This window comes from Cynocephalus volans, chromosome 4 (genome assembly GCF_027409185.1).
Source record: "Cynocephalus volans isolate mCynVol1 chromosome 4, mCynVol1.pri, whole genome shotgun sequence".
Lineage (NCBI taxonomy): Eukaryota > Metazoa > Chordata > Mammalia > Dermoptera > Cynocephalidae > Cynocephalus > Cynocephalus volans.
The window spans coordinates 66414449-66440988 of record NC_084463.1 but is presented as its reverse complement, the minus strand read 5'-3'; the positions used below and the strand labels follow the sequence as shown (position 1 = coordinate 66440988).

General features: G+C 36.3%; 1 pseudogene; it reads right to left on the bottom strand.

Moving 5' to 3' along the window:
* Positions 1–18884, bottom strand: part of LOC134375402 (CWF19-like protein 2) — a 97827-nt pseudogene extending 78943 nt beyond the window's left edge.
* Positions 18885–26540: the final 7656 nt, after the last annotated feature.

Below are 26540 nucleotides of genomic sequence, written 5' to 3'. Positions count from 1 at the left end.
ACTTGACATCATCATCATTATTGAGTATATACTATATTCCTGATACAACAGTAAAAGATTTTTCTCGTGTAATCTTCACAATAATTACATAACATAGGTACCATCCTTATTCCCTAATACAGATGAATAAATTGGGCTCAGAAAGGTCAGGAAACTTTTCCAAAATCAAAAGCTAATAAGTGGAAATGCCAAAATTCTAGTCACCTCTACCTCCTTAATACTAGTGCTATAATACTTTAACGTGCCTAACAATTTCAGCTGTATCATTAATTCAAACAGAATGATACCGCTATCTGCATATGCAGAAAAACCTGCAGATCATTTTTTAAAATTTAATTTCAACTCTGGGATCTAAGCCTTTGACAGAAGCTTTCTGCCATTTTTCTTCATTCTAAATAAATACAATATTGGAAAGGGAAGTGGTGAAATCATGATGTGAAGGTGAAGGGGAGAAAGGCCCTCTAAAAGCTTTATTTGAGGTCATTTTCCTCCTAGTATCTTTGATTCCGCTGTTTCAGCCAGCTAAAAGATATTATCTAAGGTGGAATTTGGGCTCTTCTCTACTCAATGAAGTTAAGAACCTGTTGACTACAAATATTGGGCTTGTCAATTCTAGGTTTTCCCCAAAGATGAATCTATTGACTGCCCTCTGACAAAAGGGTTCGTAAAAGCTTAGCTCATAAAATCAGCCCTATATACTAATGGGTCACTGCGCTAACTTACTGCTCCCCAAACTTTTTTTTAAGTTCCTCTAAAACAATACAGATACCCCTCGACTCATGATGGGTAATCCAGATAAACCCATCGTAAGCTGAAAATATCATAAATCAAAAATGCATTTAATACACCAAACCTACCAAACACCAAAGCTTAGCCTAGCCTTCCTTAAACATGCTCAGAACACTCATATTAGCCTACAGTTGGGCAAAATCATCTAACACAAAGCCTCTTTTATAATAAAATGTTCAATATCTCATGTAATTTATTGAATACTGTACTGAAAGCGAAAAACAAAATGGTTGCATGGGTACTTAAAGTACATATCACTTTTGCACCACAGTAAAGTGAAAAATAAGTTGAACCATCATATAGTGGGGACTATCTGTATTTCAAAAAGAACTTTATATGTCTACAGTTGCTATTAAATAAATTTTTCATTGAATTATCAATGCAGCACTTAATAGGCATATAAGATTTTTTAAGTATGTTTAAAATTATGTATGCTAGGGCTGGCCCATGGCTCATTTGGGAGAGTGTGGTGCTGATAAAACCAAGGCCACAGGTTCGGATCCCTATATAAGGATGGCTGGTTGGCTCACTTGGGAGAGCGTGGTGCTGACAACACCAAGTCAAGGGTTAAGATCCCCCTACTGGTCATCCTTTAAAAAAAAGGAAAAAAAAAATTATGTATGCTTATGTGACACAAATATTTTGTCTCCATCTGCTGGAAAATAACAGTACTCTCCTAAGATCAATACAAATTTTAAGAATGCTGGCAAAGTAGGAATTTCTGAAGATATGAAACTATATCTTTAATGTTTATACATTATTTTCATGAAATTTCTCAGACTTAAAATTTTTACATCTTATTACGGAATGTAACATACCAAAAGCATTATTATATCCTCACAGAATCATACTTTGCATTAATCCATTTAAAACAGAAATTCATTTATGAAAACATGATCAACATAAAAATGCATATTTAATCATCTTTGCTCCCAAATACATCATAATTAAAATAATCTTCTCAAGTACTAATAACTTAAGTAAGGCTTTAAAAGATTGTAAACATTTTATCAATGCTTTGTCTTATGTAAACTCAGATCATTCCCTCAGGAACATCAAGTTATCAGAAATGCCTATGTGTTTACAACCAAAACATAGGAATACCTTTAGTAAGTGATGATACACTACAGTCTTCTGGTGGAAGACCTGTCCCACCATCCTTCCAGAATGGATTCAATTCTCTTTCCAGCAGTTTGGACTAGAACAAAACATTTTCAAAAGTCAGAATTTAAATATAAACCCATCAAAAAATATACTAATAATTAAACTGAGATGCAGTTAACAGTTGTAACCCTGTACAAATCATTTAAAACACTCTTAAGACACGCTGTTCTGTAACTTGCAGGAAATAATGTCTAAATTCACATTCATTCAATGTTTTTATTCAATGTCTACCATGTCTCAGAATTGTACTACATGTAGAAGATGTAACTGTCAATAATTCTGACTCAGCCCTTGGTAGCTTGGGATATAGTGAGAAAAACAGAGAATAAATAAGTAATTGATAAGTGCTTTGAAGGTAGACACACAGAGCGCTAAAGCCACACAAAGAATTCAAACCCCTCTCACACTGAAAGCCTTCCAAGAAGAAATAATATATACAGTCTTAGACCTAAGGATGGGTAGAAATTAGCTAAGTTTTCTTTTTTTTTTTAAAGGCCAGAGGGACATAAAGATGCTCCTGATAGAAATAACAATAGCTCATGAAACCCTAGAGAAAGAGAAATCACAGCATTCTCAGGGAACTTAAAGGAATTCAGACTGGCTAAAACTTAGAAGTGTGAGTAAGTAGTGACAAGCCATTAGATTGTAGAACAATCAAGGACTAGGTCACATGAGTCATTTTGAACTGTTCTTGAGGTTTTATGCTGGGGGCAATGGTGACTCATGAAAGTGATCAGCTTGTATCACACAAACTACAAACTATTCTCAGTGTGGAAAAAACCCTGGAAAAGAGCAAGATTAGAGACACAATCCAGTCAGAAAATGGTGGCAGTAATCTAGGCAAGAGATGATGGTAACCTAATCACAATCCAACTGCTTCCTGCATTCCATGCACTACGCCAGGCACTGGGCTATAATGAATAAGGTGGGCATGGTCCTTGCCATCAAAGAAATTATGGTCTAAAGAAGGGAGAAAGACATATATTTTGCAAATATTTTCTCCCACTCTGTTGGTTGTCTTTTAACTCTTTTAATTGTTTCTTTTGCTGTGCAGAAGCTTTTTAGTTTGATATAATCCCATTTGTTTATTTTTCCTTTGGTTGCCCGTGCTTTTGGGGTTGTATTCATGAAGTCTGTGCCCAGTCCAATTTCCTGAAGTGTTTCTCCTATGTTTTCTTTAAGAAGTTTTATTGTTTCAGGGTGTATATTTAAATCCTTAATCCATTTTGAGTTGATTTTAGTATACGGCGAGAGGTATGGATCTAGTTTCATTCTCCTGCATATGGATATCCAGTTATCCCAGCACAATTTGCTGAAGAGGCAGTCCCTTCGCCACTGAATAGGCTCGGTGCCTTTGTCAAAGATCAGCTGACAGTAAGTGTATGGGTTGATTTCTGGATTCTCTATTCTATTCCATTGGTCAGTGTGTCTGTTTTTATGCCAGTACCATACTGTTTTGGTTATTATAGCTTTGTAGTATAGCTTAAAGTCAGGTAGTGTTATGCCTCCAGCTTTATTTTTTTTGCTCAGCATTGCTTTGGCTATGCGTGGTCTTTTATTGTTCCATATAAATGTCTGGATAGTTTTTTCCAGAATATATAAGGAACTCAAACAACTGTACAAGAAGAAAACAAGCAACCCAATTAAAAAATGGGCAAAAGAGCTAAATAGGCATTTCTCTAAGGAAGATATTCAAATGGCCAACAGACATATGAAAAAATGCTCAACATCACTCAGCATCTGGGAAATGCAAATCAAAACCACATTGAGATACCATCTAACCCCAGTTAGGATGGCTAAAATCCAAAAGACTATGAACGATAAATGCTGGCGAGGCTGCGGAGAAAAAGGAACTCTCATACATTGTTGGTGGGACTGCAAAATGGTGCAGCCTCTATGGAAAATCGTATGGAGGTTCCTCAAACAATTGCAGATAGATCTACCATATGACCCAGCTATCCCACTGTTGGGAATATACCCAGAGGAATGGAAATCATCAAGTCGAAGGTATACCTGTTCCCCAATGTTTATCGCAGCACTCTTTACAATAGCCAAGAGTTGGAACCAGCCCAAATGCCCATCATCAGATGAGTGGATATGGAAAATGTGGTACATCTACACAATGGAATACTACTCAGCTATAAAAACGAATGAAATACTGCCATTTGCAACAACACGGATGGACCTTGAGAGAATTATATTAAGTGAAACAAGTCAGGCACAGAAAGAGAAATACCACATGTTCTCACTTATTGGTGGGAGCTAAAAATTAATATATAAATTCACACACACACACACACACACACACACACACACACACACAAACGGGGGGGGGAAGAAGATATAACAACCACAATTATTTGAAGTTGATACGACAAGCAAACAGAAAGGACATTGCTGGGGGGGAGGGGGGAAGGAGAAGGGAGGGAGGTTTTGGTGATGGGGAGCAATAATCAGCCACAATGTATATCGACAAAATAAAATAAAATAAAATAAATAAATAAATAAATAAAAAAGAAGGGAGAAAGACAATTAAGCAACATTAACATAGATAAGTGCTATGAAAGTAAAGGGTGCTATAGAACTACCTTCTAATGATATCTAACTTGACCTGAGGGGGTGAAAAAATGCTTCCTACAAGAATAATGGCAATAGGATGGAGAGAGAAGGAAAGTGTTAACCATTAGCACCTTCAGTTTCCAAGAGTATGAACCAACCATAATATTGAAAAGAAAAATGTTGGATAAAATGTTTAAAGAAAAAGCTTTTTAAATGTATCTACGAGCTGACAAAAAAGACTCTTCAAAGGACAAAATTTAAGTTAATGTTTAACTTGGAGGTTTGATCCTTTACAGTAGTTTGTAGCAAAAAAGGTTCTGTCACCTGCTTTGTTAATTTACTACAAAATCTCTCAGTACCTATAATTAACGAATTTCTTCCAATGGTCTTATCTAAACACTCAGATACACAGCAGATACTCAACAGGATAAAAAAAAAAAAAGCTAGATTATATACTGAGGAGGAGAACTGACAAGAGGCCAGACAAGTTGTGAGATACTATCTGAAAATATATGAGACAAGGACTAAATATAGAAGAACTTCTACAAATCAGTAAGAAAAAGACAAATGAACCTAACAGAAAAGTAAGCAAAATCATAAACAAGCAGGTCACAGTACAAGAAATCTGAATGACCAAAATGCATGAAAAGATCTCTTGTAGTAACCTGAGAAAAACAATAAAATGCCATTTCTCACCCATTAATTAATCTGGCAAAAATTTTAAAGTTTGATAATTATAGGTACTTAGTACTGGAAAAGAAACATATTGCTGGGGCAGTACCAATTGTTATATCTAAGGTCCTTCATTGTAGCACTGTTTGTAATAGTGAAAAACAGTAAACAATATAAGTGTGCATAAGTAGAGGAATAGATATTTACAGTGTGGCATAGTAAGATGATGAAAGACTATACAGTAATGAAAAAGAATGAAACAAATAAAATATGTCAAAGTGAATCGATCTCTAAAACATGTTCAGGTCTTCTAGTCAAAATGGCTTAGTAAGATTCCACTTCATCACAATCTCCCTGTTCTGGACAAATAGGAGAGATATACACAATATAAAACATACTTGAGTTCAAAATAAGATAACTATCTCTGTGGACGAAAAACAGAAGAGACTTGCAAAGCAGTAAGCAGAACTGAAGCCATAGGTCTACTGGGCCCTGTGTGCAAGCAGAAAACAATAGTTCTGCATTCAATTTGCATAAGATAATAAATACTAAAAGTGCTCCAGTTAAGACAGAAGAATGGAGCCAGTCTCGCCATATAAAGCCAAGAACTGGGGTAAGGAGATCTGCTTTTGAAAGAAGGCTGAAGAATTGGTATAAGGTACAGACTGGGTCTGTTGATAAGTGCTATAGTTCTATAGCATTTAGCACAATGCATGCATAAGAACAGAAGAGGACACAGACACAGCCTCAAGCACTGGCTTTCAAACTTTTCTGTGACCTTGACCCATAGTGAAAGACAGCGTGAGTGTGTGTGTGTGTCCAAAACAAAAGTTTAAGGAAACAAAATACACCTTTATTACATGTAATACATAGCTGGTATTTTATATTTTTAAGTGCTGATAGCAATAAATTAATTTCATGACCAATATTTTGAAAAACACTAGCCTAGAATACCAAAGAAATGATATCCCCAATATCAAGAGGAGATATATAATTAGTGTGCTCCCACACCTGACAAGACAGGTAAATTTTCTTGCCTTCAACTGGATTTTTCCTCAAATTCATCATTTCCTCAACTTCATCCTTTCATTAAGGGTATATTCCTGCAGGGTCCCAGATTTATAGGGGTTCATCAATCAGGTTTTCCCAACTCATGCAGGCTCTTGCCTTTATGTCCTATCCCTAAGGACCCATTAAAATTGAAATTCAAGATTATCAGGATTGTGTGATGCCACCTGGAAAGCCACCAGCTTCAGCACTTCCTTACATGCTTATGTTATATTTTATCCAGAATTTTTAGGTGTCTTGAAATTAAAGCATTCTTATAGTCTCTAATTCAGTATGTACACTGAAACAAAAGATGAAAGGGTTCATTTTTAATACAATGATATTAACCTAAAGTCAATATTCATTCAACTATATATATGCCCTAGATTTATTAATCTAGTATACCTTTAAACTGGCTTCCTATGGGAAACTTATTTTAACAAAACATATCCCATTTCATAGCTGTTTTCACTAATTGTATTAAAAACCACAAAACATAATTTTACAAGTAAAATTGCATTTATATAAATGTCTTAGTTTATTAAAGGCAAATTAGAAAGTTAAAGCATTTTAAATATTCTCTTACCTGTTCAAGTGCTTGGGTTTTCTCTTGTTCTATTTTCCTTATAGTTCCCTTTTCAGCTTTGAGTGATGATGACGACACAGTTTTAACAGACATAAAATCAACAGTCATCCACTCATCCCTCTGTTGAAAAAAGATGACCATTTCAGGCTAAATTGATTAGAACTTAATAAACACTTTGCTCTAGGATTTAGGCACTCACACCTGGCTCAAATCCTATATGGCTGTATAACTTAAGGCAAGTTTCTTAATCTCTCTAGGCCTTAGTTTCTCCCCTGCAAAATGGGATAAAATATCTATCTTTCAGGACTGTTTTAAGGAGAAAACAAGAAAATGGATATAAAGCGTCCAGCTCAGTGCTTGGCACACAACAAGCAAACATTAGTTCCTTTCACATTTCTTCCTTCATCTGTGTCTAACAGTGGATACATTACATTCTCCCTTAGGCATATGAACTATAACCCAAAATCTGTGAACTACTCAACTGTAAGCATTGCTAAGAAAATTACAGCATGAGGCGAAGGGAAAGAAAAACTATTTTTGAATTCTACTCACTGTAGAAGGTTCAGAGAAAGTACCAGTACAAGGCTTCACATACATAAAAGGAAAGTGCCACTTCTCTCTCAACAACCAGAAGCAAGAAAACCTCTAAGGGACTACGACAGAGACGAACACTCACGCTCTCATAGCAGGAGGAGGAGGGGAGTCCAAACACTAAGCAGTCAGCGCTACTGTCAAATTATTCATAAAGCACACTGTTTTCAAAGTTAACTTTCTACTGAAGAAATTAGAATAATCTTTCATTTTGACATTCATCTATTCTTAGAAGTTGACACTTTTTAAAAATCAGGTGACTTGCTTACCTGAATAACTTGATTGTCATCTTCTTTTTCAGACTTTTCATCTTTCACTTTCCAGGACTTTCCCTTGCCAGGAGTCTGGGAAGGAACAGCCTCAACCCACTCATCTTCAGAGCTCTAAGAATATTTAGCACATGAGAAAAATTTTCAAATTTGAATATTTTCATATAAAACTTCTGTGCTATTGTTAAGGGGTAGAAATTCAGCTTCCCATAGAAAATTCTGACACTGTATCTCCCCTTTAAAAAATGACATTGAAAATTTAAGAAAGAACATGTAAACCCACTACTTTGGGTTAAGGCCACAAAACACAACCAAATTATTTCTATTTTCTTATAAGTTTATTATCAAGACAAGGGAAAGCAAAAAATAAGACTTGGAACTGCTATGTAGAGAATTCACTTTAGCACAGAGCTTTAGTTTCTACCAACATCAAGAGTACTCACATCTTTGCTTCTCCAGAACAGAGGAAATGACATTGAAGTTAATAAGTTTGCAGTTTGCCCTTAAGTTTCAAATTTTGGGATTTCTCTGGATCTAAAAATGCAGAGATTTCAGGTAACAACTAGTAAGGCATTTTGCTAACTGTGTTTAAATACCACATTATTAAATCAACTGAGAAGTATTTAGTCAACATCCCCTATGTGCTGATCATTATGCCAGGTTTTGGGGTTTGTTTTCAACAAATGTACCAGTCTACTCTTCTATGTCAAGTACTACATTAAATACTTTCACATATATTATCACACTGAATTCTTAACACAACACTGTAAAGTATTTTTTTGGTTTTATAATAAGGAAAGCTCCCCCAAATTAAGTAATTTGCCCAAGTTACATGGTATACAAGTGTGAAAACCCAGTTAGGAATCTAGATCTGTCTGGCTCTAAAATCTATTATATATTCTTTGGAGCTATAGAACATAAGTGTAGCAGAGATCCTAGAAATCACCTAGTACAAACCACCTGTTAATGTACAGCTGAGAAACTTTAAGCCAAGAAAGGAAAAAGTGAGTGAATACCAAGGAAAACATTAGAATCTGGGTTTCCTGAATGAGACCAATATTCTTCCATTCTGCAAAGTTCTTGAAAACTATCTAAAGTGTTCTTTGACTACAGAACATAAATACATCTGTCAAAAGGTATAATCCACATGGAGTAAACATATTTGCGCTCTGCTACCTCAGCTGCCAACTGTTTCCCATAGCAAAGCAGATTTTATTCACTCATTCAGGCCTTGATTTGGACTTATAGAAACCTTACAACTAGTTATTTATATTTATAGTTACAATTTTTTAAGATAATCACTATAAATGTATTTCTGGTCTACCCATGGTCAAATCAGTTTAGAGATACCTGGTTCCTAATTCTTGAGGTCACCACTAAACAGGGTAGTATAATCTAAAAAAAAAAAAAAAAAGTACTTTCTTTGTGAGAGTGCCAATTTGCTAAGATCAAATTAAAATAATTAAAAAGTTGGCATTCCACAGGACTCTGTCATAGGCCTTCTTCCATAATTACAGATTTTCACTATCTTACAAGCTGTTGACCAACCACTTGAAATTCATTAACTGGAGCCACCAGTTGCTTCATCACGACAGCTGCAACCAGTCTCCAGCTCTGGATAAATCCAATCACCATGATCTGCAACTTCAGTTAAGCTAGACTCTGAACCCCAAGTAGAATTCCCCTTGCTGGTCCTTGGTCAGTTCTCTCTTCTATTCTCTTACGACTTTCCTTTAAAGCATTAATCATTTTTACATTCATTTATGTGACTATTTGATTAATATCTCACTCTCACACTAAGCTGTAAGTTTAAAGGAACCATCTGCTTTTGCATACTTTGTGTCTCCAAGCACATAGCTTAATACATCGGCAAATATCATTACCTTCTTCAACACCCTCCTCAAGCTTTCTACCAATGCCCATTCCCCATAAGCTCAGCAAATGATCTCTCCTCTTACCTTATCAAGAGAAATGAGGCTACCTTAGCTTCCTACCAATCTCCGACAAAATTATTTATGGCTGCACCTATCCTTACCTCCTGTTAACTCTTCCTTTTCAAGGCATGTCCTCCTCCAAAGATTTTGATCACAAATACCTGCTCCTCTAAAACCTTGATCCATCAATTATCTCCTTCTCTTATAGCTTCAACCAAAGATCTCTAATGGACTTGATATATGCTCAAGCATTTTTTTTTTTTTGAAGCAATAAGGAGGGAACTTCCTTGACCCTATGTATCGCTCTAGCAGGAATCCATCTTCCAACTTCTATTCTCAGACAAACTTCTTGAAAGAGTAGTATACATCTACTGCCTTCACACTATCACTTTCATACATTTCTCAAAACTCTGTAATATAACTATTGTCGCCATTAATCTACTGAAACTTCTTCAAAGTTCACCAATTGTTTCTATTATGCCAATTCAACAAAATGTTAACATTTTTATCACCCTAGACCTCTCTGCTGAAGACAACAATGTTGACAACTCATTTTCTTGACTTCCAAGACACTTTCCTCTTTTCCTCCCACTCTTTGTTTCTTCTCCATTTCCTTCACGCTCTCTAACTCCTATAAACCTAAGTTTGTATCTAGTAATAGTACCATTAAAAAATGAAGATGAAATAAAAGAAATTTTCAGGCAAACAACAGCTGTGTTTACTGTCAGCAGACCTACACTATCAGAAATATTAAAAGAAGTTCTACAGGCAGAAGGAAAATTTTATTAGACAGAAATTCAGACCTACACAAAATAATAAAGAATGCCAGAGATCATAAATCTATGGGTAAATATAAAAGACATGTATAACTTATTTAAAAGATAATTGGGTATGTAAAGTAAAAATAATAACAATATATTATGTTAAAAGTTATAAACTATGTAGGGTTTATAACACATGTAGAAGGTAAATGTATGATAACAATAGCACAGAATATGGTAGGAAGAAATAGAAGCATACTGTTCTGAAGTTCTTATTATAAATGCAAAATGATATTATATTTGAAGGCAGAGCATAATAAGCATTTTTTTAAAATGAGGTACATCTAACCTCTTGCCATATACCAAAATCAACTCAAAATGGATTTAAGACTTAAATATAAGACCTGAAACTTTAAAACTCCTGGAAGAAAACATAGGGGAAACACTTCAAGAAGTAAGACCGGGCAAAGACTTTATGAATAAGATCCCAAAGCATATGCAACAAAAGAAAAAATTTAAAAATGGGATTATATCAAACTAAACAGCTTCTGCAGAGCAAAAAAAAAAAAGTAGAGTGAAAAGACAACCTACAGAATGGGAGAAAATATTTGCAAACTATGCATCTGGCAAGGGATTAATATCCAGAATATACAAGGAACTCAAACAACTTAACAGTAAATAACAGGTAACCTAATTAAAAATTGGACAAAGGAGCTGAATAGGCATTTCTCAAAGGAAGATATACAAATGGCCAACAGACACATGAAAAAGTGCTCAACATCACCAAGCATCGGGAAATGCAAATTAAAATCACACTGAGATATCATCTCACCCAGTTAAGACTCGCTATTATCAAAAAGACAGAGAATAACAAATGCTGGCTAGAATGCAGAGAAAGGGGGACCCTCCTACACTGTTGGTGGGACAGTAAATTAGTGCAGCCATTATAAAAAACAGTATGGAGTTTCCTCAATTATAGATAGAACTGCTATATGATCCAGCAATCCCACTGCTGGGTATATACTGAAAGGAATGGAAACCATCATGTTGAAGGGATACCTACACTACCATATTTATCACAGCTAAGAGTTGGAACCGACCTAAATGTCCATCGACGGATGACTGGATTAGGAAAATGTGGTATATCTGCACAGTGGAATGCTACTCTGCCATAGAAAAGAATGAAATACTGCTATTCACAGCAACATGGAGGAACTTACAGAAAATTATGCTAAGTTAAATAAGCCAGGATCAGAAAGTGAAATACCACATGTCCTCACCCACAAGTGGGAGCTAAAAAAATAAACAAACACATAAAAAAAGAAAAGAAAGAAGAATAAAACAATTACAAAAATTCATTGAACTTTCAAAAGGAGAGGACAGAAGTGAGGCCACCAGAGGTGGAGCGGGAGGAGGTTTAGCAAGAAATTGGTGAAGGGTCACAAAAAATGACTACCTTTTTTGATGTTGAATATACTAATTATACTGATTAGAACATCATGTATTGCACATAGGTATTGATATTCTACACTGTACCCCACAGATATGTACAATCAATTATGTTTCCATAAATAAATAATAAATAATTTTAAAAAGAGAACACCTGGTAAGCCTATAGTGGAGATGAAATGGAATACTAAAAAACCCTCAATACAAAAGAAGGCAAGAAAAGGAGGGAGAAAAGGAATACAGAACAAATGGAACAAACAGAAAAGGAATCGCAAAATGGTAGATTTAAGCTCATCCATATCAACAATTACATTAAACATAAATATCTAAACCAGTTCTATTCAACAGAATTTTTCTTTACCTACACTGTCCAATATGGTAGCCACTAACCTAGCCATACGTGGCTACTGAGTGCTTAAAATTTGGCTAATGAGATTGAAGAAATGAATTTTCAACCTGAAATAATTCTAATAAATTTAATTAAAAATTTTAAAACCATACACAGCTACCATATTGGACAGTGCAAAAAACAGTCTAATTAAAATGGAAGAAACTGATAGGCTACATAAATAAGCAAGACCCAAGTAATGTTATTCATAACAGCCCCAAACTAAAAATAACCCAATGGCTTTCAACAGATAAACATATGAGCAAATTGTGGTATATTCACACACTGGAATACAGCAATAAAAAGAAAGGCACTACTGATAACATGCAATAACATGAATGAATCACATAAACATATGTTGAGCCAAAGAAGCCAGACAAAAAAGGTCATATTACATAAATCAATTTATATGAAATTCTAGAAGAGGAAAACCTACAGTGTGCTAAAGTAGATTTGTGATTGCCCAATCCTGGAGTGGGAGAAGAGAAAGAGGGAAGAAGAGGGAGATAGAAGAGAGATTGACTGCAAAGGACCATGAAGATCTTTATGGGATAGTGGAAACATTCCACATCTCAGTTGACATGGAAAACAGGTGCATTCATCAAATAGTACACTTAAAATATGAGCACTGTATTATATGTAAATTGTACTTCAATAAAGTTGATTTTAAAAGTTAAAAGAAAAAAAATTAAAAGACTTTGTCAAAGCCAAGATATGTTTTTTAGCCTCACATGGATCCTCAATGCTATTGAGCAATTTTTTTCTTCTCTTTTATTATCTAAGCAAAGTTATTTCAAATTTATACCATTTCCTCAATTGTCCTTTTACTCCCAAATACCTTCTCAGATGATTTTACCTTCTACTTCACAAAGGAAACAGACAACAACAAGCAGAAACACCATCAATAATCTGCTCTCCTTCTGACCATACTACCTCCTTATTTATCTATTTTTACACACATTTTTTACAACTTCCCTCCTAGCTCAGAAGAGAGGTGCTCCTACTCCTGATCAAAGCTAACCCTTTCCCCTGGGACCTTGCTAATTAAAATTTATCATTCTCCTCAATATTTCCTCTCTCCTAAAAACATTTTCTCAAAAAGACCTTCCAAAAACCCTGACTCCTCTAGCTACCCCTCTGTCTTTCCTTCCCTTCACTGCCAGTACAAGCTTCTCTTTCATTCTCCAATCCACCTCAATGTGGTGTGAGCACAGAGCATTCATTCAAACTGCTCTAAGGGTGTGCGTGCGTGCGTGCGTGCGTGCGTGCGTGCGTGTGTGTGTGTGTGTGTGTGTATGATACAACTTATTATGTATATATAAGTATACATACTATATGTTGCAGCAAAAATATATACATCTATTTCCAGGAAAGAACTAATGGAAAAAAAATGGACAATGGGGAATAAAGTGCTCTAAATCAAATGATGTAATATTTAGACAGCCTGGCAGATCCGGGGGTTCTTAACCTGTAATCCTTGCATAAAGTTCAGGGTATTTTATAAACTCCACTGAAATAAACAATTTTGCACGTACATGTTTTTTTGGAGAAAGAATACAAAAAGCTTTTATCAGATTCTCAATGGAGCCAATAATCCAAACCCACAATTGTGGAAATAGTGTTCCTATCTCCTTTTCACTTTAAGATTTTTTTAACTCCCTTTGTTTTGAGTTATATTTTTAAATTTTTTCTATATAATATAAATATGTCTACCATTACAAAATATACTGGCTAGTCTACAAGACTATCTAGTTGTATTCCTCACTATGAATTAATATACCATATTCTCATATAAGATAGGCTTTTGAGGTCTATTACCATATCAAGCATGTCAAGAACTGCAGAACTCTTGGCACAAAACTCTATCCAAACTCCTCCTGCACTAAGAGACTTAACTGAACTCTAGCATGGCTACTAGCAACATAAGACTGTGTCCCTAGGATGACCCTTGCCCCCCAGTAAAATGCTTGTCTAAGAAAGCTCAATGCTGCCAGGAAAACTTACTACTTGTTCTAGCCAACACCTGATGATAGGCTCCTGATCTCCCTTTCTTAGGGCATTTACTAAAAAGAATGTACAGTTGTAAATATGGTATCTCTTAAGAACCTCAAAGCCAATCCTCTGAATGTAATTATAGGCTCTCTGTCTCCCAGTCTCTGTAGGAAGACGGAATACTAACTTTGAAAACTGCCAGCTAGCAAACACAGCTGGCCTAATCAAATTTACAGTGACCAACTCTTTGTAATTTTTCACTTTTCTGACTCTACCGAGGCTTCGCTCTCCCCCTTCCCTCATTTTCCCTTTAAAATACCTAAATCATCTCTGCACAAACTGAAGTGGAGCGTAGCAATTTCTCCAAATATCAGTGGTGTGGTTACTGAATAAAATCTGTTTTCACCTTTTTAACTAATATCAAGCTGTGATTATCTTTGACAGTCTACTGCCAAAGTTTCTGAAACTACAGGTGGGCCAGACATTGAACTACAGTGATTCAATGAGAGGATAACCCTATGAAGATCAGACATGGGAGACCAGTCATCCATAAACATCTCTAGCTCATCACTCTCTAAGCAAAACCTTTCTTCCTGAAAAAAGTATGAAAGATTTGTCTTGTTTTCCACAGTGAGCCCTCTCAGTCCAGAACTGCTTAGTGCAGCCAGCTCAGCATTTGCTTCCTTTTGGCTCCAGAGTATATAAACATAACCTACTTTAAAGATTTTAATATTAACTTCTATGAAAAAACAGACAGGGGTAACAGACTCTCAAATATCTTGAAATTCTTTTCCCTTATGTTTATAATACTGCTCTTCCCTGCTTCTCTTTCTAATTTTCAACAACTTTTACTTAGCATCCTTTACTTCCTATATGGCTCTTAAGTGCTGGTGTTTCATCTTTATTTTCAGTCCCCCTAGGGATTTCATCCATTCTAATGACACCAAGTAGCAATAATTCCCAAATAATATCCCCAGCCTCTTACCTTTCTCTGGAACCCAAGATCCACATTTCCAATAGTTTCTGGACACCTCCAAGTAGATGTCTCCCAGATATTTTCATATCATAACTAGCAATATTTTTTAAGTTCATATATATTTTAAGTTCCCAAATATTATGCCTTTAAATAAAATTTTTTCAAATAGCTTCTTTGGTTAATTTTAGTACATACTTACTGATGAACTATCAGATGAATCATTGTTTTTTTCATATTTCTGTTTCTTGCTCTTTTTCTTCTCTTTCTTTACTTTCTTTGAATGCTTGTCTTTTTTCTTTGTTTTCTTCACAGAATGTTCCTATAAATAATCATTTTGAACAGGTAAACAAGGAATTTAATTTTGTCTTACATTAAAAGAAAGCATTTTGAGGGAAAAAACTCATGTTCCAAAATACTTTAAATCTTTCATGAAATGAGGCAAAGAATATGACTAAACAAGTATAATCTTCCAAGAAATCATAACATGCTTTCTATAATATGTATACTACTAATAAATCATATAGCTGAGATTTCTTATCAGAAAAATATGAGGAAAATTTTGGTTTTAATTTATTTTTACATTCATATGACACAAATATAACCAAATAAACACACACACACACATATGTATATATACAAGGGTACGTCAAAAACTTCCTGGAAAGATTTGTATAATCTTTCAATTCTATTTTTCCACAAACTTTTTGAAGTACTCTTGTACAAAACATATCTGTGCATACATACATACACACGCACACACACATAATAGCCCTCTATGGTCCCCAAAAAATTTATACAAGATTATTAGGCCATAAAGAAATAAAATAAGACAGCATTAATTAAAATTGTAGGAGGAGGGTGCAGTGGGGGGAGGGAAAAGGAATGGAGAAAGGGAAGATGGTGACTAAAGGGTACAACATATTAGTTAGACTGGAAAAATAGGTTTTAAAGATCTACCATACTGCATGGTGCCCAGAGTTAACAATAATGTATTATATACAATATTCCCCCCCTTATGAGCAGGGTATGTGTTCCAGGACCTGCAGCAGATGACCGGAACAGCAGAATAGTACTGAACCCTACATATACGTACCTATGATAAAGTTTAGCACTGAGAGACTAGCAACAATAATAAAGACAACAATGATAAAGACAACAATTATAACAATATACTGTAATAAAAGTTATGTGAATGTGCTCTCTCTTTCTCAAAATATCTTGTACTGTACTTCCCCTTCTTGTGATAAAGGAACAGAGAGGGATGGCTCAAGATTTCATCATGTTACTCAGAATGGTATGCAATTTAAACTTATAAATTATTTCTGGAATTTTCCGTTTAATACTCTCAGACTATGGCAGACCATGGGTAACAATAGATGGCCAGTAACGGAGACAGAGGAACATGAAACCATGGATAATGAGGGACTACTATATTTCACATTGTATCCCACAAATATATACAATTATTATGTCAATTAAAAACAAATTTCAAATATTGCATGAAGAGAAAACAAGGCTTGAAACAGAAAAAATAATCAAGACATAAAGTTAAAAGGTATAATTTGTGGGTTGGCTATTTAGCGCAATTGGGAAACCATGGTGCAGATAACAACAAGGTCACAGATTCAGATTTCCATATCAGCTAGCTGCCCCCCACACAAAAATATATAATTTTTTAGATCCATAAGCTTGCTATAAGTGGGACAAATATTTAAAGCTAAGCATTCTCACTGCCAACTCAAGTAAAAAAATCTTTTCAGTGTTATAATATCCGAAATATTATATTGTAACACTTCTGCCAGAGAGATAAAACTACTCGGTAATGCCAACTATATGATATTCATTCCGTATCTTATGACGCCTATAAACTTGTTCTTCTGATATTAACTTGAATAATTACAAAAAAAGACAGATTACCTTACACCAAGTAAGCCTGTTGGTATTCACGTGAGAATTGTTCAATTCGCTCATTCACATCAGGTAGCATACAGGTATCCTCACCCCGGAGTCACTTAAGTTCTTTACGCCGTTCTTCTTTTTCAAAATTGGCTTTAGCCTGCAACAACAACAAAAAAGACAAACTGCCAATTGAACCAACTGCTTTTCACAAAAAAAGGCAAATAAAAACCTGTCCAGCTTTCATATATACCTACCTGCTCGTGAATGAACGGTCTGTTCCTTGCCAGGAATCTACTTCTACCAGTGCACAAAGACAGACAAAAACAAAAGCCCTCTCCTTCTGTATTACCAATCACATTACCAATCTCCAGTGAATGGAGCCATCATTCAGGGTCAGAATCTTGGGACCTATTCTAGACCCTCCTCTCTCCCTAAACTCCCTACCTCAAATATGACTTGGAATCTCTTTTCCCTTCACCATCCCCATGGCTACTGCCTTAGACTTTAGACTGACCTCCATGCCTTCAATACGCATTGCTCACACCCCAGTATCCAGCCCCTCAAAATGCTTCAGGATGAATCATCTTTCTAAAAAGAAATTATCATATTGCTAATTTTTATTCATCCTTCAACAATAATCAAATAAAGCAAAGTTTTTCCTAGAAGATTGTTCCTGCCCTCTCATTCTCTCTCCCAAACTCCAAAGCTGGGTTTGGTCTTTCTCAAACTCTATGAATATCTCTACTGTAAAATTTATCACAGCTTATATACCCTACTCTCTCCAAAAACTGCTTGAAACACCAAAGAGATGAAGATGACGAATATTTATTATACATGTATATTACATATGCTGAAATCAGGGAACAATACCAACCTTTCACCTGTCCAACTCTAACTGCACACTATTTCCCATTAAAATCTAGCGGTAGTCATTACCCCTTTCTCCCTTCTGTCTTCTCTACCTCTTCTCTACTGGCTCCTTTTCATCTGCATTTAAACTAGTTTAAGATTTTATCATCTTAAAACAAACACAATCAAAAACTCTCACTGAACACTCTTGCTCTCCAAGTACAACTTTTCCCTTTCATCGCCACACTTCTTATATACTGAATAAGCTGTCGCACAATTCAGTACGGTTACCTCCTCCATTCTTTATATGTTACCTCTATGCATCTCAATCTTAATAAGAAATACAGTACTTTTCAACCTTTTGTGAAAGGCTAAATTTTCTGGGTCTGTAGTGTTAACTCCTGTTTGGATCAGTAAGGGCTTACGATAAGTCTGGAATTGATACCAACAGTAAGACTAGAGAATGAAACATCAAATGAAATGAAACAAAGTCTACTCAAACAAGCCTTACATGTGTCACTGGAAACAAACAAACAAAAAAAACATTTCAGATAAAAGCAGATAAAATGACAGGCTAGCAGAGTACCTAGGAAGTCCGCAGTCCCGGTATTAGAAATGTAAAAAAATGGATGACACAGAAGGTAAGGGAACTTGGAGAAAAAGAAACAGATCATCCTGAAAAGACAATAAGTAACTGGAACCTGCGAGACCATCTGGGGGCGGGAGATACATAAGAGTTTACCGGCATCGCAAAGAGAGACTCCACCCAAACAAGGTGGAGAGGGAAGGGGGGAGTGGGCAAGCTCCCGGGAACCCTCAACTCCCACAAATCTAAATTCCTACAAAAGCCCCCAACGGAGGTACCTGGCGCAACACCTCAGCTCTGGCAATCCGGGTCTGTTCTTTACGATCTTGGATACTCTTTGCACTTTGAAATCTACCACTGCCGGCCGCCACAGTTGTTGTCATCGTAAAGCCAGGAAGTCGTCAGGAAATCCCAGTTTACGACAGTCGTAATTTAATAAACAAACCTGGACTTCCGACTAGGGGGAGGAGGGTTGCTACTTCACCAGCAGAGCATGCGCAGATCTGGATGTCGCTTAGCGTTCCCCGATAGTTCCAGCTCCAGGTTTTCGTCCAGCGGGGACTTCCACCAAATTATCCACTAAAGTATCCTTTTTCGTTTGCCTGTGCTGAAAACAGGCTAGCAAGAGGGCAAATTTTCTTTGAAGATTCAGTGTTTTGCTCTGGTGGATCTTTTTTAAATATATGAAATAGTCATGTGAATTTTGCCTTGTACTTCATATTTTATCCGTGCCTATTTAAATTGTTAGAAGTTTACATTTTGTTTTTCTCACCTCATATTATTTGCTCATACTTATCCATCCAAGAATCTTTTATTACAGTGAGCAATTACCTATTTATTTGTGTGGGGATTTTTTTTTCTGTTTTATATTTATATCTGTCAAACAAAACTTAAAGATCCATGAAGAATAAGACATTCTAAAGTATCAAGTGCTTTGAGAATACACTGAGCTTATATTAGTAATCATATAAAAATAAAGAAGGCTGGAGAATACCTATAAACTAGATATCTTAAAGACACTAAAAAGAGTTAACACAAGCAAGATTGAGGTAAATATTTTCTTTTCCGTTTTCATAAAATTGAGTTTGTGTTTGCAAGAAGCTTTCCCAGGAGCTTCTATTTACTATTCTATGAAGGTCTTAACCTTGAGAACAATTTTTACTTGTTTGATATATCATAGAAAGTACTCGTTGTATTTTTGTTTTAGATAATTGAATTTTAATTTACTAATTGACCTTGGAATACTTAACCAAATGATTACTTTGACTGATTTTGTCATAATTAACTCAACTAGTGTTAAAGACTTTTCAGATCTCTTCGGATTCAGAACAAACATCTGTTCTCCCCTTTGTATCAATTACATAGCAGATTAAAATAAACAGTGGTTATAGTAGAAACTTGTGTGTTTTAGTCCCTTCAGGCTGCTGTAACAAAAACACCAGAGATTGGATGGCTTATGAACAACAAACATTTCTTACAGTATTCGAGGCTGGTGAGTCCAATATGAAGGCACTGGCAGATTCTATGTCAGGTGAGGCCGTTTTCCAGGTTCATAAATGCAGTCTTTTTATTGTGTCTCACGGTGGGTAAGGGTGAGGGATCTCTCTGGAATCTCTTTTTTAAGGGCACTAACCCTATTCCTGAGGGTACCCATTCTGATGACCTAATAACCTCCCAAAGGTCCTACCTCCAAATACCCTTACATTGGGGATTAGGTTTCGACATATGAATTCTGGGTGAACACAAACGTTCACTGTATAGCGATGTGCAAATTTATATGAAGAAAACTTTAAAATCTTACTTAAGGGCCGAGCTGGTGGCGCACTCGGGAGGGTGCGGCGCTGGGAGCGCGGCGGGTTCGGATCCTATATAGGAATGGCCGGTGCACTCACTGGCTGAGTGTCGGTCACGAAAAAGACAAAAAAAAAAAAAAAAAAAAAAAAAATCTTACTTAAGCCTCAAAAGCAGACTAGACCAAATGGAGAGGTATATGATATGCTTAAAGAAGACTCAAAATCATAAAAAAACCCAATTCTCCATAAATTAATTTGTAAATATATGCAATACCAATAAAATTACCAATAGAAAATGTTGGGGTCAGGGAGGGGAACTAGACATGTTAAAATAGACAACAACAACAAAAAAAAAAAATGGTAAAGCAAGTTGTTTAGGATAGATTTTCATTTGGTCACTCCTGATAGAAATCCAATCACACAGTTTAATCAAATAAGAGGTAATGTAATAAGGAGCCTATAAGGTAACTGGTCCAGCTTTAGTGTAATTGCTAAAGGAACCAGGTTGTTTCTTCTTTTTTGCTTTGTCACAGTCTGTGACTTTAGTCTTCATAGTTTCAAGCAGGGAACTACATTCTTCTACATATGTGCATGGCATCTATTAGACACAAGAATGAAGGGAAAGAGCAAAGGGTCAAAGGTGTATGCCAGCTAAGCCAACCCTGTTTTTTATTAGGAAAATGATGGCTTTTCCTAAAGCTTACTCCAGTTTATCTCATTTAAATCTGTTGTGTTTTACTTTTTTTTTTTTTAACCTTTACTTGTACATATTTCTGGGGTACAGTGTGTTGTTGCAATACATGCATATACACAACAACTCACTTAGGGTAGATAGCATAGTTTTGTACCCATTAGTTCACCACATCTCCCCCCTCACACACACAACCCTCCCTCCTGACCTCTAGTAACCATGATTCTATTCTCTACTTCTATGCGAACCACATTTTTTTTCGGTTCCACATATGAGCAAGATCAAGTGGTATTTGCTTTTCTGTGCCGCTTCACTGAATTCACGTAACATGATGGTTTCCAGTTCCACCTGTGATGCTGCACATTATAGGATATCATTTCTTTTTATAGCAGAATATTATTCCACTACAGTTTTTTAATTCATTCATCCGTTGATGGCATTTAGGTTGAGTCCATCTCTTGGCTGTTATGAATAGTGTTGCAGTGAACATGGGAGTACGGGTGTCTTTTTGATATATTGATTTTATTTCCTTCAGATATATACCCAGTAGTGGAATAGCTGGGTGGGAAAATAGATCTATTTTTAGTTCTCTGAGGAACTTACATATTGTTTTCCACAATGGCTGTACCAGTTTGCATTCCCACCAACAATATAGGAGGGTTCCCTTTTCTCCACGTCCTCACCAGCATTTGTTATTTTCCATTTTGTTTGTAATAGTCTTTTGGAGATGAGATGACATCACATTGTGGTTCTAACTTGCATTTCCCTGATGATTAGTGATTTTGAGCATTTTTTCATGTGTTTTTGGGCCATTTGTATGTCTTCTTTTGAGAAATGTCTGTTCAGATCCTTTGCCCATTTTTTAATTGGGTTATTTGGTTTTTTGCTGTTGTTTGAGCTCCTTATATATTCTGGATAATTAGTCCCTTGTCTGATGTATAGTCTGCAAATACTTTCTCCCATTCTCTAGGTTGTTTCTTCATTTTGCTGATGGTATCTTTGCTGTACAGAAGCATTTCAGTTTTAGGTAGTCCCATTTGTGTATTTTTGTTTTTGTTGCCTGTGACTTTACAGTCTTCCTCAGAAAAGGGCTGCCCACTCCCATTTCGTGTAATGTTTCCCCTATGTTTTCTTCCAGTTTGGGGTCTTAAATTTAGGTTTTTAATCCATTTTGAGTTGATTTCTTTGTATGGTGAGAGATAGGGATCTAGTTTCAGTCTTCTGCATGTGGATATACGATCTAGTTTCAGTCTTCTGCATGCATGTGGATATACAGTTTTCCTAGCATCATTTATTGGAGAGACTGTCCTTTCTCCACTGTATATTCTTGGCGCCTTTGTCAAAAATCAGTTGGCTGTAAGTGTGTGTGTTTATTTCTGGTCTCTCTATTCTGTTCCATTGGGCTATTTCACTATTTTTATGCCAGTACCATGCTGTTTTGGTTATTATTGCTTTATAGTATATTTTGAAGTCAGCAATTGTGATGCCTCTGACTTTGTTCTTTTTCTTCAGATTACTTTAGCTATACAGGATCTTTTGTGGTTCCATACAAATTTTAAGATTGTTTTTTCTATTTCTGTGAAGAATGTCATTTGTATTTTGATAGGAATTGTGTTGAATGTGTAGATTTCTTTGAGTAATACAAACATTTTGATGAAGTCAATTCTTCCAACCCAAAAACATGGGATATCTTTCTATTCATTTGTGTCTTCAATTTTTTTCACCAGTGTTTCATAGTTTTCATTGTACAGATCTTTCAACTCCTTGGTTAAATTTACTCCTAGGTATTTCACTTTTTGGTAGCTATTTTGAACGGGATTACTTTCTTGATTTCTTCTTTAGCTATTTTATTATTGGCATATAGGAAGGCTATTGACTTGTGTGTGTTGATTTTGTATCCTGCCACGTTACTGAATTCATTTATTATTTCTAGTAATTTTTTGATGGAGTCTTTAGGGTTTTCTATGTATAGGATCAAGTCATCTGCAAATAGGGATAGATCGACTTCCTCCTTTGCAATTTACATAGCCTTTATTGCTTTTGCTTGCCTTATTGCACTGGCTAAAACTTCCGGTACTATATTGAATAAGAGTGAGGAAAGTGGGCATCCTTGTCTTCTTCCAGGTCTGAAGGAAAAGCCTTCAATTTTTATTCTCTAAAGATGGTTTCAAAACTAAGTCTTTTGTTTTTGTTTTTTTCCACAAACAGGTATAAATTTTTTTCTCTTCATTCAGTTTTTCCTTTTCAGTGGAAAGTAAATTCAGTTGCAAATGTATTATTATGTAAAGCACCCTCAACAATTCCTGCAGCAGCCTAGAAACTCAATGATCGTTATTTTTCATTTACTCCCAATCCATCTTACTTAAACTAGGCTGTTTCTTCTTCACTCTAAGGCTCTTCTTTTTGCCACAAACAGTCCCTATCACACCTCCCCAGTTCACTCCCCACTCCAATCCATGAACAACGCTCTCCAAATTTTCTAGTCTTAAATGCCAATATATAAACAGATCAAATCTCTAGTTTAAAAACGTCAGGGCTGGCTGGTTAGCTCACTAGGGAGAGTGTAGTGCTAGTAACACCAAAGTTAAGGGTTTGAATTTCCTTACTGGCCAGCCACCAAACAAAAACAAAAACAAAATACCTTTAATTGCCCCAGAGTCTGTAAAAACAAATTTCACAATTACCATAGCATGCAAAGGTGGTTACAATCCAACCCTAACCTATCATCGTCTCCCAACCTCATTTCCCTCCTGCACCCACTTTCTATTCTTTCCCTACCCACTTATTCCAATTTCTTGCCACCTTGCAGTCAGTGAATGCCCCCCTTCCTCTCCTGGCAAACTCTTACATGATACAAGATCCAATTCTTACTGTCTTCTCTATGAAGCTTTGTCCAACTCTTCTGAGCAGTTAGGAGACTCCCACTGTACCCCCCGCCATACTTCTTAAATAATTTTAACATTCAGCACATTGCACTAGATACATTTCTACCTCACTATTGTGAATAAATTCCAGATGAGAACTTCTCAATCTTGACATTGCCTGGCCTAATGCTTAGTTTCTTGGGATTTAAATAAAAATTTCATTTCCAAATATCCTCTTATATTATGAGATGGAAAGCTACTTTGGAGTTCCAGGAAAGTAATATTTGGTTACTGAGGGACAGGGCAGAAACTTGAGAGCAGGTCAGGGAGAAGCAAGAATTCATGCCTGAGACGCAGGCAGGAAGATCTGGGAGGACCTTTGCGGGTTTGGATTTAGTACTGAAAGAACTGGAGAGTCATTGAAGGTTTCAAGGAGTACAGAAACATGATGAGATTGGTGTTTGAGAAAGATGAAATTTATGTTATTGCTTAGAGGAGGGTGAGGCTGGAGACAAGAAGACCTTTTGCAGTCATTGTCGCCATTTACCATTTGTGAGCGTACAATCCATTGGCCTTAATCATGTTCACAATGTTGTGCAGCCATCACCACCATTCACCTCTAAAACACATCCATCACCTCAGACAGAATCTTTGTGGCCCTTGAGCAGTAAACTATTCCTGCCTCTCTCAGTTCCTGGTAACCTCTAATCTACTTTCTTGCCCATTCTAGTTATTTTATATAAGGGGAATCATACAGTATTTGTCCTTTTGTATCTGTCTTATTTCACCTGTCATAATGTGTTCAAGGGTCATCCATGGTGTAGCATGTATCAAAACTTGATTCTTACTTATGACTGAATAATATTCCATTATATGGATATACCACATTTTATTTACCCATTCATCTGTTATTGGAGACTTGGGTTGTTGCCACCTTCTGGCTCCTGTGAATGCAATGAACGCTGGCATACGAGTATCTGTTTGAGTCCCTGCTTTCAGTTCTTTGGGGTATATAACTAGGAGTGAAATTGCTGGGTCATGTGGTAATTCTATGCTTAACTCTTTGAGGAACTACCAAAAGGCACCATTTTCCATTCCCACCAGCAACGTATGAAGGGGGAATAAAACTCTTTAGGGGAAATCTAGTTTAGAAACTTTCTGTGGGTGTGGCTGAAAATAAAGATGAAGGGAAAGATTTGGGGTGTACAAGGTAAGAGTGAAGAGGAGTTGGTGGTCAACTGTGTGCCTCTGTGAAGGAGAGTGACTGGGCTGGGATGGGGTGGGAGGCTGTCGACTGGGTTTGAAGAGAGGGAGAAATCCAGGATTTTTACCAGGTTTTCAGCTTGAGCTACTGAGGAAGATGATGGTAGAAGTTACAAAGAACTAGTGAGGGTGAGAGATGAGGAATTAATTAATTCAGTCTTAGACCTATTGAGTTTGAGGTGTTCATGGGGTTTATAAGTGAGTCCATTTGGGTGTTCAATAGTGAGGTTTCGGATGTAGATAGGGAACTAATTAATAGGGACCTAATTAGTATTACATGCCAGAAATGTGGGCAAGATCACAGAAAATTCCAAGAGCACCAAGTGAATCCTTGAGTATTTTAGGGGTAGGGGAAAAGAAAAACAAGACCACAAAGATCTTTGAGAAGGAAACCAGGAGAAAGACATGTCAGTAATTTTCAAGAAGTGAGTGAGGAAGAAGCCACTCCATGGTCTTCCACATCAACTACTCCCTTACCAGTATTCTCATCTCTCTTGCCCTACTGTTCTTCATCACACCCAGCTGGCAAACCTTATTCCTCAATGAATCCAGTAGTCTACTTTTTGGAATCCTTGAAGAGAAACAATACCCTGTGCAGGCAGTCCATTACAAATTCATGGCTACGTACCTTGGCTGAGCCAACAGACTTGTGCTCATTCTCATTTTTCAATGTCTGTTTAGACTGTGTTCAGTGCCTCCTACTTTATAGAGAAAGGAGAACACATCAGAAGAGCTTTCTGCCTTAGCACACATTCTATGGTAATGGAAGCCATGCTCCTGTTCAGATCTAGGCCAACTCCTCTATCTTTGCTCTAGACATCCCATTTCCATCCCATTGGTCCAGTGTCTTCAGATTCTGCGTCACTTCTGATGTTTTCCCTTTAGTATTTAAATGTAGTTAGACCCATATCAGTTCCCTTTAAACACCTATCCCCTCCAGCTACTGCTCTCTCTCCTGTCACAACCATACTTCCAGAGAGTTATGCTCATTCATTATATCCATATCCTCCTCACTTCTCAATCCCTAGCCCACTCACTTCACTCAAGCCATTCTAAATAAGGTCACCAATGACCCTCTGGTTGATAAATTCAACAGATATTTTTTAGTCTTATTTGACATTATTGATGACTTTCGCCTTCTAAAAAACACACTTTCCCTTGGCTTTGTTCTCTAAGTGAAGATTAACATCTTTCCCCTACCTCTCTCTTAACAGATAAGCTTCTTCTTGAAAAACTCTATTACTTTGGCTTTTAAACAAACTACAAAAACGCTTCCACGTGGCGTTTCTTATTCTTCTCTGGCTTCTTCTCTCTCTCTCTCTTGCCATTTTCCACCTTCTATTACCTTACCTGTTAGTAGTTTCCCAGCACTAAGGACAATGGTGTCTTCTAGAATGTATCTCCCATAGGGTTATTGT